The following is a 14,252-nucleotide window of genomic DNA, read 5'->3' on the forward strand; positions in this document are numbered from 1 at the left end:
ATATACACATACACACATGTGTTCATATGCATCTATTAAAATTTTACTCATTTATGAAGATGACCCTGGAAATTGATATACATGTTGAAACTGAGTCTTTATATATACATATATACACATACATGCACACATACACATATAAACATACATATATACACACACATATACACTAATAGATTATATTGACATTGCTGCAAATCCTTCTTTCCCCATATATGATTATATTGCAAGATCCCTCTCTCTACATATGTATATCTGTGTATATTGTGTACTTTTCTCTTTTGAATTATTTTTTTTCTTTGCCATCAGGAGATGTGGCAGGCAGGAAAGCCAAAAAAGAGAAGAAGATAGAACAGGATTGGGTGACCAAAAGATGCCCAAACATTAATGTGAAAAGAATAAATGCTTAATCATAATAATTAGGGACATATGCCCTTTCTGAATCTCATCTGTTTTAGCTTAAGGAAAGAAATTTTTAAAATAACATTTTTAAATGAAGGAAAGCCTTTTTCTTACTTTCTAGAACCAACAAAGGCAACCTTATGTTGCAAGTCATTATAGCAAAAGCATTAGGAAGGAAAGACCATTTAAAGTGAGCTCTGTCATTAATTTCCTAACTGCTCGCTTGAATCTCATAAATAATTTTAAGTAGAAAGAGTTGTCAAATGTGATTAAGGTCATTATTTCAAGTTAAAGTAGCCCACAGGCTTTCTGATAGAAAAATCTTTCTATAGAGAGATGAACTAAGGTTTCTTCAAGGTTAGGGGTCCCTGGAGCCTATTCCGTGAAGATATATTACAGTACAGATGATCAAGTACACAGAAGTCATCTGAGAAGATTGTACAAGGTTTCTCAAGGTGAGAGGTCTCTGAACAAGAACAGATGATATTATTTTAAGAAGATTTGCTGGGCGTTCAGTTTCCAAAATGAATTGTAATATATGTTTTTCAACCTAAAAACCTGACATCTGTGTTGGGAAAATAATAGCCTAGGCATCATTTAGTTCATTTAACAAATATTAACTGAGGCGGTACTCAGTGCGCCAGGCATACTTCTAGCTTCTTGGGACGTGATGGGAACCAAATGAAGTCCCTGCTCCCAAATAGCTCAGACTCTAGTGTGGAGACAGGCAATAAAAACAATTATAAAAGATAGCAGAGCTCCCATCCTGGCTAACATGGTGAAACCCCATCTCTGCTAAAAAAAAAAAAAAAAAAAATTAGCTGGGCATGGTGGCAGGCGCCTGTAGTCCCAGCTACTCAGGAGGCTGAGGCAGGAGAATGGCGTGAACCCGGGAGGCGGAGCTTGCAGTGAGCTGAGATCCGGCCACTGCACTCCAGCACGGGCGGCAGAGCGAGACTCCGTCTCAAAAAAAAAAAAAAAAAAAAAAGCAGAGCTCATCATCTGCAGTGAGAAACACACAAAACAGACAATGACAAAGCCCAGTGGCAAATGTTATGGACAGGGAGAGGATGGGGCATTCTCTAAGTTGGGAGGCTAAATCTGTATTAGTCAGGGTTCTCTAGAGGGACAGAACTTATAGGACATATGAATATATGAAAGGGAGTTTCTTTTTTTTTGTTTTTTTTTTTGAGACGGAGTCTCGCTCTGTCACCCAGGCTGGAGTGCAGTGGCCAGATCTCAGCTCACTGCAAGCTCCGCCTTCCGGGTTCACGCCATTCTCCTGCCTCAGCCTCCTGAGTAGCTGGGACTATAGGCGCCCGCCACCTCGCCCGGCTAGTTTTTTGTATTTTTTAGTAGAGACGGGGTTTCACCGTGTTAGCCAGGATGGTCTCGATCTCCTGACCTCGTGATCCACCCGTCTCGGCCTCCCAAAGTGCTGGGATTACAGGCGTGAGCCACCGCGCCTGGCCGAAAGGGAGTTTCTTAAGGAGAATTGACTCACACGATCACAAGGTGAAGTCCCCCAATAAGTCATTTGCAAGCTGAGGAGCAAGGAAGCCAGTAGTGGCTCAGTCTCAGTTCTAAAACCTCAAAAGTAGGAAAATGGACAGTGCAGCTTTCAATCTGTGGCCAAAGGCCTGAGAGCCCCTGGCAAGCCACGGGTGTGAGTCCAAGAGTCCAAAAGCTGAATAACCTGGAGACCGGTGCACAAGGGCAGGAAGCATCCAGCACGGAAGAAAGATGAAGGCCGGAAGACTCAACAAGTCAGGTTCTTCCACCTCCTTTCCACTTGCTTTTGCTAGCTGCACTGGCAGCTGATTGGATAGTGCCCTGCCTCTACCAGTGGGAGAGGCAACACCCAGAAACACCCAGATACACTCAGAAACAGTACTTTGCATCCATCAATCCAGTCAAGTTGACACTTAATATTAACCTTCACAAAAGCCTGTCTTCCTCAAACAAGTGATATTTAGCTGAGACCTGAAGGATAAGCAGGGGTTGGCACAGCCCAGGTAGGTGAGGGATTGGGGTGAGGTAAAGAAAGGGTGTTTGCAGCGGAGTGGCCAGCATTGCAAAACCCCAGAGGTGAGAAGGCCCAGGTGAGAAGGAGCAAGTTGTGTCTTAGGAAATGGTTGTGTGGCTGCAAAAGGAATTGAGGAGAAATGGTAGAAGATTGGCTTGGAAAGGCATGCAGAGGCCTGGTCATGCTGAATCTTGAAAGCTGTCATCAGAAATCTGAAATTTTGTTTTAAGGGCAACGGGCAGCCACTTTTAAGTTTCTAGTAGGGAAGTGACATGAACAAGTTTTGTTTAATAAAATCCTTTTGAGGGTAGTGTGAAGGCCAGATTGGAAGTGGAGCAGAGTCATAGACAGAAAGCCCCTCAGCAGACTGCATTGGCCAGCCGGGAAACAGACGAGGGCGTGGCTGCTACTAGTGGGTGGCAGTGAGGACTATAAGGAGAGGTAACACCGACGATGTGCCAAGTACTCTTCTAAGTGCTTTCTTTCTTTTTTCTTTCTCTTTTTTTTTTTTGGACTGAGTTTTGCTCTTATTGCCCAGGCTGGAGTGCAATGCACGATCTCAGCTCACTGCAACCTCCTTCTCCTGGGTTCAAGTGATTCTTCTGTCTCAACTTCCCGAGTAGCTGGGATTACAGGTGCCCGCCACCATGCCTGGCTGATTTTTGTGTTTTTAGTAGAGACAGGGTTTCACCATGTTAGCCAGGCTGGTCTTGAACTCCTGACCTCAGGTGATCCACCCGCCTTGACCTCCCAAAGTGCTGGGATTACAGGCAGGAGCCACTGTGCCTGGCTTTCTTCTAAGTACTTTCTATGCACAAGCTCAGTAAGTCCTCATAGCATCCACACGAGGAAGGCTCTGTTATCACCATGTGCATCTTACAAATGGAGAAAAAAAGAGAGGCTAAGTTGCTTGCATTGCCAAGTAAGTAGATCTGGGATTTGTTTGTTTGTCTGTTTTTGAGCAGGGTCTCACTCTGTTGCCCAAGCTGGAGTGCAGTGGCACGAACATGGCTCACTGCAGCCTCAACCTCCTGGGCTCAAATGATCCTCCTACCTCAGCCTCTTGAGTAGCTGGGACTACAGGTACGTGCCACCATGCCAAGCTAATTTAGGTCTCGCTATGTTGCCCGGGCTGGTCTTGACCTTCTGAGCTCAAGCAGTCCTCCCACCTTGGCCTCCCAAAGTATTGAGGTTATAGGCGTGAGCCACTGTGTCTGGTCAGATCTGGTCAGATTTGAAGCCCTGTTGTCTAACTGCAAGTTTAACCATTTCCCTACAGTTTTCTCTCTGGGGTAGGCTGATTTGAGGAAGATCTAGAGTTGACTTGAGAGCGTCCAGTGATTGACTCCATTTGGGAGCCATGAGGGTAGAAGGTGTTCAGGAGGATGACTGGGTGGGTGATGTTGCCTTTGACTGGGAGGAAAAAGAGGAGGATTTTGGTGTTTTTTTTTTTTTTTTTTTTTTTTTTTTTGGTAGGGGGACATGGAGATAAGGAGTCTAGTTTTAGGCATTGTTGAATTGGGGATGCCACGTGAAGATGTCCAGTAGACTTACAGATGTAGAACTCAGGACCCAGGCCAGGACTGGCAGGTATGGATTTGGGAGACCTCAATATGAATGTAATTGAAGCCAAGAAGTGGACGAAATTGCCTAGGGACAGTATTGGGGGTGATCAGAGAAGATACCAACACCAAGGGACACCTTTAAGGAATGGATATTAGAAAATTAGCTTGAAAAAGAGGCTGACAATGTGGCTGGAGAAGTTTGAGAAAATCAGAGGAATGTGGAATCACAGAAATCAATAAGAGAATGTTTTCAAGAAGAGGATGACTGCTCCCAGCTCCTTGGGAGGCTGAGGTGGGAGGATTGTTTGAGCCCAAGAGATAGAGGCTGCAATGAGCTGTGTTCATGCCACTGTACTCCAGCCTGGGCAACAGAGCGAGACTCTGCCTCTAAATAAATAAATAAATAAATAGAATAAGAAGAGGACCACTGAACAGGGTCAAATGCTGTCAGCAAGGTGAGGACCGACACGCTCACCATAGACAACAGTGAGGTCCCAGGTGAGAGCAACTCTAGCTGACCAGAAGCACCCGCCAGACTGTGGTGGGAAATGGAGATGACGAGAGTGGATAACTCAGGAGGGGAGAAGTGAGGCGGCTGTGGGAAGAGAACAGCGGGGAACACAGGGCTGCGGAAGTGTGTTTGATTTTTAAAATAGGAACCATCTGTGTGCATCGACTCACGTCTGCAGATAAGCAAGTGCTTCAGAGGCAAAAGATGGAGCAGAGAGAGGGGCAATGCAAGGCAAGGGGTTTTGGGCGGGGACGGAATTCAGAGCGCGAGTGAAGGCCTCACTCAGACTGCGAGGCGAAGCGTGCTCCTTGTGAGTGTGGATGCAGATATACATGTAGGCTTGGTGGTGGGGATCTGAGTGTTTTCCCTTCAGAGGACTTCATCTTAGTAGGATTGAGTGAAAAGGGGCGATGGAGTGGGACCGGAAGTTTGAGGAGAGTAGACAAATTTGTGAAATAACTAGAATGGAAACTCGGAGAGCGCGGACAGAGAAAGATTGATATAGATTGCTGGCAGCATGGAGGGCCCAGTCAAGTCTGGTAGTCATGGATTTCTAGTGGAACCAATCTGTGAGGTTGTCTGATATTCTCAAGCAGAGCCCAGCAGCCCGGGTGTACAAAAAGATCAGAGACCTTGGTTTGATCTGAGTTGAGGTGTTGCCAGGTGGCTGGGGAGGATGGACAATGAAAACAATGAAGCAAGAATGAGTTGAGGGTCTGCAAGAGACTGGGTGAAGGGCAGGACATGGACTCTCAGCCAGATGGGGAAAATGGAGATTGAGGAGAATACTTGCCTCACCTCTCTCACTGATTCTGTTACTTTGGGTAAACTGTCATACCTCTGGGCTTCAGTTTTTTCCCCACTAATAAGTGAAGTTGTTGGCTACATGATGGCTAATATCCTGCCCAGTTCTCAAATTCTGTGGTTCTGTTTTGCCAATGTGTAAGCACCCTCCGACCATGAATGGGAGACATCGCCAATCCCTTCTAACCACTAGGGCCAAACAAGCCCCGTTATGCTGGAGAAGCAGATTCCATTGATGTTTCCAGATCATGGATACAACTCTCACTCTCATAAAAATATGCAAAATATCCAGCACACTTCCCATAAACCAAGAATAAACATCCCATCGATATTGGTAATCTAACCCTGTTGTAAACTTCAAGTTTGAGTCGTTACTTGATTCAATTCAATTCAACTTAAAGACATAGTCATTGAATGTATACTTTGCATAAGTTCCTGTGACAGCAGTTGTAGGGGATACAAAGACAAGAGAGCGACAGTCCTTGCTGTGTTGTCATCTAACAGGAAGGGCAAGACTGGTATATAAATAAATATGTTGGGGGGAAAAAAATCTTAGTATTCAACCCAGGTAACAAAGAACAATTTCTCTCTCTATTTATTTAACAACTTAATATCTGTTTTGAGCCCTACTTTTTACCAGGTTGGAATAAGCTCAGTTGGGGTCCTCACCATTTTTTGGGTCATGACTAATTCTAGGGGCTTACATAATCTGAAGCCATCAGGAGGGGGTGCTTTTTGGTCCTCAATGTCATCTGTCAGCACGATCTGCTGAGACATCGCTGCCCCTGTGGTTGTGTATTATGTGTTCGTGCAGGCAGTCATGGGGACACACTCATTCCCTCTGCAAGGTCCCTTCAGGACCTACCTTTTGATTCTCTCTGCTACTTCTAGGCCTTTCTGGGTTGCACGGAACCCGTGCGCCTCTTTGCAGCATGCATAAACACAGCACTCATCCATTTCCTTATGGAGTCTTGCTACCTCCCTAAGGTTCTCCCAGGGGCACAGGAGAAAATGCTGCTTCTCCCAGGACCAGTGAGCATTTTAGCTCTCTGAGTCTCCTTCCGTCTTTCCTTCTTGCTTCTAACTCTGAGAATCCTCTGGTCCGGGAAGATTGGGCAGGTGAGATCTAGAATCTTACTATTACAAATAATGTTTGCTTCCAAATCTGTTGTCTGTGCTGTAGGGTATTTCTGTTTCTAGGAAACTTCTTCTCTCTTTTCTACTGTCTTACATCCTCCTAAGGCAATGAACACAAAGTGGACCAGCTGCTTGAATGTAGAAAAAAGCAAGGGGGAAAGAAGTAACGTGGGGGAAATCATGGAAGCTATTCCGTACAAGGCAGAAATAGGGTGTGTTATGAGATGAAAAAACATTGTACTCTGGGGCTTCAAAGTATATTAATAGGGTTCTTTGATTGCACATGAAAGAAATGAATACTGGTTAACTCAAGTCAGAAAAAATAATGGGTTTATTGAAAGCCTTCTGGGTAACTCACTGAGTAGAAAAAAGAGCTTAACAGATGCTTTGAGAATGACAGAAGCCAGGCAGCACTGAGGATTGTAGCAAGAAGAACGCAAGAGCCGTCAAGGGTGCCACCATCAAATGACTCAGTTCCAACCACCTTCTGTCTGGTGTGTGCAAATCCCCAGAAGATCGGCTATGATTGGCTGAGCTTGTTCACACTTGTGGCCAGGGGTTCTCTACCTGGAAGCTCCACCAGACCTAAAGTGGAGAGAAGTCTTACTCCCAAGGCAGGGGAAGGCAAAGGAATGTGAGGATGCAGGATGTCCTGCTCAAAAGGAATGGAAGAGAAAGTCCCATCCAGAAAGTAGGACAGCTTAGAGGACAGGGCATTTGTGAAGGACTTTGAAGGATGGGAAGGGTTCTGATGAACAGAGATATGAGATGGAGATAGGAAGAGAATGCATACTCCAAGCAGATAAATTTGGTAGGGTTGAAAATGTTCATTTGGAGGCATATGAAGAAATCTGAGGCTGGCTGCAGTGACTCAAGCCTATAATCCCAACACTTTGGGAGGCCAAGGTGGGCAGATCGCGAGGTTAGGAGTTCGAAACCAGCTTGGCTAACATGGTGAAACCCCATTTCTACTAAAAATACAAAAATTAGCTGGGCATAGTGGTGGGCATCTGTAATCCCAGCTACTTGGGAGGCTGAGGCAGAAGAATCGTTTGAACCTGGGAGGTGGAGGTTGCAGTGAGCCGAGATCGTGCCATTGCACTCCAGCCTGGGCGACAGGACGAGACTCCATCTCACAAAAAGAAAAGAAAAAAAAAATCTGAGAAGGCTAGGCATGGTGGCTCGTGCCTGTAATCCCAGCACTTTGGGAGGCCAAGGCGGGTAGATCACTTGAGGTCAGGAGTTCAGGACCAGCCTGGCCAACATGGTAAAACCCAGTTCTCTATTAAAAATACAAATATTGGGCCGGGCGTGGTGGCTCAAGCCTGTAATCCCAGCACTTTGGGAGGCCGAGACGGGCGGATCACGAGGTCAGGAGATCGAGACCATCCTGGCTAACACGGTGAAACCCCGTCTCTCTAAAAAAATACAAAAAAAAAACTAGCCGGGCGCGGTGGCGGGCGCCTGTAGTCCCAGCTACTCTGAGGCAGGGCGTGAACCCGGGAGGCGGAGCTTGCAGTGAGCTGAGATCCGGCCACTGCACTCCAGCCTGGGCGGCAGAGCGAGACTCCGTCTCAAAAAAAAAAAAAAAAAAAAAAAAAAAAAAATACAAATATTATCCAGGCATGATGGCAGGTGCCTGTAATCCCAGCTACTCGGGAGGCTGGGGTGGGAGAATTACTTGAACCCAGGAGGTGGAGGTTGCAGTGAGCCGAGATCACGCCACTGCCATCCAGCCTGAGCAACAGAGTGAGACTTCATCTCAAAAAAAAAAGAAACAAAGAAATCTGAATGAGGAATTGTTATGGGCTGAATTGTGTCTCTCCACCATTGCCCCACCAAATTCATGTGCTAAAGTTGTAGCTCCCAATTCTTCAGAATGAGGCTGCATTGGGAGATGGGGTCTTTAAGGAGGTAATTAAGTTAAAATGAGGTCATTGGGGGTAGGCTATAATTCCATGTGACTGGTATCTTTCTAAGAAGAGGAAATTGGGACCCAGACAGATACAGAGGGAAGGCCAGGAAAACACACAGGGAGAAGACAGCCATCTGCAAGTCAAGGATGGAGGCCACAGAAGAAACCAACCCGGCAGACCCCTTGGTCTCAGCCTCCAGAAATGTGAGAAAATCCATTTCTGTTGTTTTTAAGTCACCCAGTCTGTGTACTTTGTTATGGCAGCCCCAGCATATGAGGACAGACATCTTTTCTTATTTTGGATGCAATGGATACCCATGGAAACTTTTTAAAAGGGGGACTAGGTAGCTAGACTTACGATTTAGGAAAATGGATCTAACAGTGGTCTCAAGGGTGGGTAGAGTCTGGAGGTGGGAGACCAGTTAGTAGACTACTGCAAAAGTCTTTAGAAAGGTATATGAGGCTGTTAGCTTGGATAGTAGCAATAAGGTTGAGAAGAGAGTAGGATTGTGGCAATGATTATAGAAATGGAATTTGAAGACTTGGTTGCAAATTGAATATTGGAGGAAAGGAGAGGAGAGAGTTAAAGATGTCTTCAATTTTTATGACCTGCTAACTAGGTGATATGGTTTGGCTGTGTTCCCACCCAAATCTCCACTTGAATTGTATCTCCCAGAATTCCCATGTGTTGTGGGAGGGACCCAGGGGGAGGTAAGTGAATCATGGGGGCCGGTCATATTTCCCATGCTATCCTCATGATAGTGAATAAATCTCATGAGATTTGATGGGTTTATCAGGGGTTTCTGCTTTTGGTTCTTCCTCATTTTCTCTTGCTGCTGCCCTGTAAGAAGTGCCTTTCGCCTGCCGCCATGATTCTGAGGCCTCCCAAGTCATGTGGAACTGTAAATCCAATTAAACCTCTTTTTCTTCCCAGTTTTGGGTATGTCTTTATCAGTAGCATGAAAATGGACTAATCCACTGGGAGAATGGGGTAATAAAAGAAGGTTCTTTTGTTTGTTTGTTTGTTTGTTTGTTTGTAAGTTTTGAGACAGAACCCTGCTCTGTTGCCCAGGCTGGAGTGCAGTGGCACAATCATAGCTCACTGTAGCTTCGACCTCCTGGGCTCAAGCAATCCTCCTGCCTCAGCTTCCTAAGCAGCTGTATGTACCACTACACCTGGATAATTTTTAAATTTTTTGTAGAGACAAGGTCTCACTATGTTGCTCAGGTTGGTCTTGAACTCCTGGGCTCAAGCGATCCTCCTGCCTCGGCCTCACAAAATGCTGGGATTACCAGTGTGAACTACTATGCCTGGCCAAGAGGGCTCTTTTGATGACTGACAAAGTGGAATCAAACTAGCTTATGAACAAATGGAATTGGTTACTGCTCTAATTGTGAGACCCAGGGTCTTGCGTCTGGCTTTGGACGCTCCTGGTCCTAGGCACTCAGAGGCTCTGCTTTGCTTCTCTTTGGGTGCCGTGCCTTCCCTCTGAAGCTTCCATGTGGCCAGGAAGACAGCTGCAGCATCTTCATAGTTCATGATCTAAGATGACTCCCTCTCATCTCCAGATGCCAAATCCCACTTAGGGCAGGTGCTTACTCCTCGGCCCTATCACTGCGGACAGGAAGATGGGGTTCGTGTTCCCTCCACTTAGGCCAGGTAGGAAATTTTGACAGTCTGGTAGATCTCCAGTGAAAACAGAAATGCAGGGCAGACAGAAACAGCTGACATTCACCCCATTGGGTTTGGATTTGGATATTTTATTAGGCTGGTGCAAAGGTGTTTTTTTTTTTTTTGAGACAGAGTCTCGTCCTGTTGCCCAGGCTGGAGTGCAATGGCCCAATCTCAGCTTACTGCAACCTCCACTTCCTGAGTTCAAGTGATTCTCCTGGCAGTTACTTTTAATGGCAAAAACTGCAATTACTTTTGCACCAGCCTAATATTTTTGGACATGCCAATATCGAGTAAAGGATGGGGTGCAGGGAAGAAATAGTAAGAGTTCATTGATAATGTGGATTTTGAGCTCAAGAGAGAAAAGTTACCCGCAGAGAGGCTGTGTGGCTAAAGCCATGGTAGTGAGTACATTTCCTGGAAAAGAGAATAGCCATGGGAAAGAGGTTTGAGGATGGACTGAACATTAGGGAATTTCTATATTTGGTAAAGAAAAAAGGAAGAAAATACAGGAGTAGTCAGAGAGGGGCAGGCCATCCAGAAAATAGAAATTGATGGAAGCCAGTGAAGGAGAAGGTTTCAAGAAGGATAGAATGTTGGTAGCTTTCAGAGGTGAGAACTGAGAAAAGACAGGGGATCATTAGGTACTTAGGAGATCACTGGTGACCTCCTTATGGCTTTGGGGGCAAGGCTCAGTGTCATTACAAATGGTTACTTTTTTTTAAAGACAAAAAATTTTATTGCCATAAATTAATCCAGTAGGTATATCTGAGAAAGCATGCATCAGTTGGTTAGAGCATTAAGTGCCTCTACCACGTTGCCAGATGTGATTTTCTAAGGGAAGTTGGCAATCTGAAGTTGGGAATGTTTATGCGAACTTCCCCACTCTTTCCATATTGGCAGCTAATTTAAAAACATAAAACCACTGTGTGAGTAAACAGGTTTGTGGGTTGGGCTGCCAGTTTATACCCTCAGCACTATATCTGAGGATTGGGGGCGGAAAAAAAAAAAGGCCAGGATGTGGAGAAGAGATAACATAAAGAGGCTCCACCTACGTTCAATCTGGCCAGAGGCCTGGGTGTCCAAATTGTTCCTGAGGACCTGAAAATCTGGACACCTCTAGTATGTCAGTACAGAGTGTGTGACTTTTAAAGCCATCAGTGGTCTGGATCTTAGTCTCCTCTTATCTTACATAAATCTGGAAAATTCTTTCATGATTGTTATTTATTCCTTTTTGTTTTATTTCTTTTATTATTATTTTCATTATTCTTTCCTTCTATTTTGGGAACTTTGGTACTTTCCTTTTTGAGTGAAAAATACTATGGATTCTGGATTAAAATAGCACAGGAGAGGTTGAAATAAGGTTTTGTCAGTTTTGCAGATATGGTTATTGCTATGACATCTCATTCATTCAAGTTTTTATTTTTGCCTATGTACAAGACAATGTGTTATAACCAGCAAGGTGTAGGAAATGAGTAAGAACAACCTGTACCCACATTCTTGAGGCATATAATTAGGAACTGGAGAAAAAGGACCAACATAAATAGATACAATCATTCATTCCTGCAGCTTCCTGACCATAATGTCTACCATGTACACATTCACAAAGTTACAGTTTAGTGCAGAGAAAGACATGTGTACAGATACTTTTGGTGTTATTCATGTGCTATAATAGAATGATCAAGAAACTTGGAGGAGCAGAAGAGAAAGCACCTCATTCTGCTCGCACGAGCTAAACACTTTAGGGAGGCTTCACGGAGGAGGTGTTGTTTAAGATAAGTCTTTAGGATGACTAGGGATTTGCACACCAGATGAAGGGTGGCCAGGGTTTCTGGGAAGAAGGTGCAGCACCTACAAACTCAGAGGTATAAAGGAACATCACACACTCAGGGTGTGACGGATGAGAAACCAAATGTGGGAAGCTCCTCAGGAGAGCTACAAGCCAGGCACTATGCGATTCTCATTTACATTCCGGTCCTGCTGTTCCATGTGAAATGAGTCAGGGCAGGTGGATGTCTTAGGCACACCAGGCATTCAGGTGCCTTATGTCCTTTACCCCTGAGTGTTTTATCGGTCTTCTACTGGAAAGAAACCATCCATGACATCCAGGCTTGGGGAAAGTACAGGAGCATCTACAGATTCCTTCAAAGTGTGTATTTCGCTTAACATATTTAAAGCCAGGAGATGGCCGGGTGTGGTGGCTCACGCCTGTAATTCCAGCACATTGGGGGGCCAAAGCAGTTGGATTGCTTGAGCCCAGAAGTTTGAGACCAGCCTGGGCAAAACAGTGACACCTCATCTCTACAAAAAATACAAAAATTAACAGAGTGTGCTGATGTGTGCTTATAGTCCCAGCTACCTGGGAGACTGAGGTGGGAGGATCACTTGAGCTCAGGAGGTCAAGGCTGCAGTGAGCCGTGATTGCACCACTACATTCCAGCCTGGATGACAGAGTGAGGCCCTGTGTTAGAAAAAAATAAATTAAAAATAAAGCCAGGAGACCAGGTATTTTTACATGAGTACTACTTGCTACCATAATCCACAGAAAAAGTGTCTAATATTAGTAAGGATTAGTAATTCTTTTTCATTAGAAGGTAGGGTATGTTTCAAATAGGCATTTCAGCCAGGTGCTGTGGCTCATGCCTGTAATCCCAGCATTTTGGGAGGCCGAGGCAGGTGGATCACCTGAGGTCAGGAGTTTGAGATCAGCCTGGTCAACATGGCAAAACCCAGTATTGTCTAAAAATACAAAAATGTGCTGGGTGTGGTGGTGGGTGCCTGTAATCCAAGCTACTCAGGAGGCTGAGGCAGGAGAATCATTGGAAACGGTGGTGGGGCGGGGTGAGGTCACGGAGGTTGCAGTGAGCCGAGGTCATGCCACTGTACGCCAGCCTGGGCGAAAGAGGAATTTAATGGAGAGATCTATTATCTACTTACATTGAATTCTGTCATCCCTGTCATTATTTACTGAATATTTACAATACACATAACTAGCTATATGAGTTTGATTTTAAAGAGAAGAGAATGCTTTTTACATTTGATTCCTAGAAATCAGTACTGCTGCCTTAATTTATAATGAAAAAGAAAAATACCAATCAAAGGAAAGGTATATTTTCTTTTTTAGCAGAGCTGTGCAGGACAGTAACAGCCCAAGCGTAGAGTCTGGGCTCATAGCCTGAGGCATCCCACGTGGGGCCTGGGGCCGCCTGCGAATGAACACCACACGCCTGAGGCCAGACCACACTCTTGTGCTTTATTTACACTTGTTAGTTCTCATGAACTATATCATAAATAATATGTGGGTTTTCAGCCAATTTTTGGTAAGACACTTTGTGTTTCAGGGCATTTTATCTACAGAATTTGATTTAAACATTATCAGATATTTACACATTAAAAAAATTATATACGACACTAAGTAAAATGTAAAATACATCGAATTAATTCACTATCTTAGTTTAGAAATAGACTTGAATTGTTATGAATGCGAGTTGTCAGCTGCCAATGATAGGATGACTAACTCATTCTGGTTTTCGCACTGAAAGTCCCACGTCCCAGAACTCAAACCACAAGGTAATTCTGCCCATCAGAACTCAACAAGGAGCAGCTCAGGTTCAGATCCACATGCTGAGCTGTTTGCTACACTAGCTGTTAGAACTCAGTGTCTGACTGGAGCAGAAGTTCACGTAGCAAACAGATCACTTGGAAAAGTGAATCATCCATGGTCATGACAATTGATAAAATATTAAGGTTGTACCAATCACAGTTTGCCCGTGAGTAGCGGAGAATATGAGAAAGGCAGAAAAGGCAGGTAGGAAGGTATGCAAAAAAGACTGGAGGAGGAGCTTAGGAGGCTTGATGTGATAGTTCTAGAGCTTCCTCTGGAAATACCAACTGTTTGTGTATTTGTAAAAGACAAACAGGCCGGGCGCGGTGGCTCAAGCCCGTAATACCTGCACTTTGGGAGGCCGAGACGGGTGGATCACGAGGTCAGGAGATCGAGACCATCCTGGCTAACACGGTGAAACCCCGTCTCTACTAAAAAATACAAAAAACTAGTCGGGAGAGGTGGCGGGCGCCTATAGTCCCAGCTACTTGGGAGCCTGAGGCAGGAGAATGGCGTAAACCCGGGAGGCGGAGCTTGCAGTGAGCTGAGATCCGGCCACTGCACTCCAGCCTGGGCGACAGAGCAAGACTCCGTCTCAAAAAAAAAAAAAAAAAAA

The sequence above is a fragment of the Macaca thibetana genome, chromosome 3, assembly GCF_024542745.1.
Source record: "Macaca thibetana thibetana isolate TM-01 chromosome 3, ASM2454274v1, whole genome shotgun sequence".
Lineage (NCBI taxonomy): Eukaryota > Metazoa > Chordata > Mammalia > Primates > Cercopithecidae > Macaca > Macaca thibetana.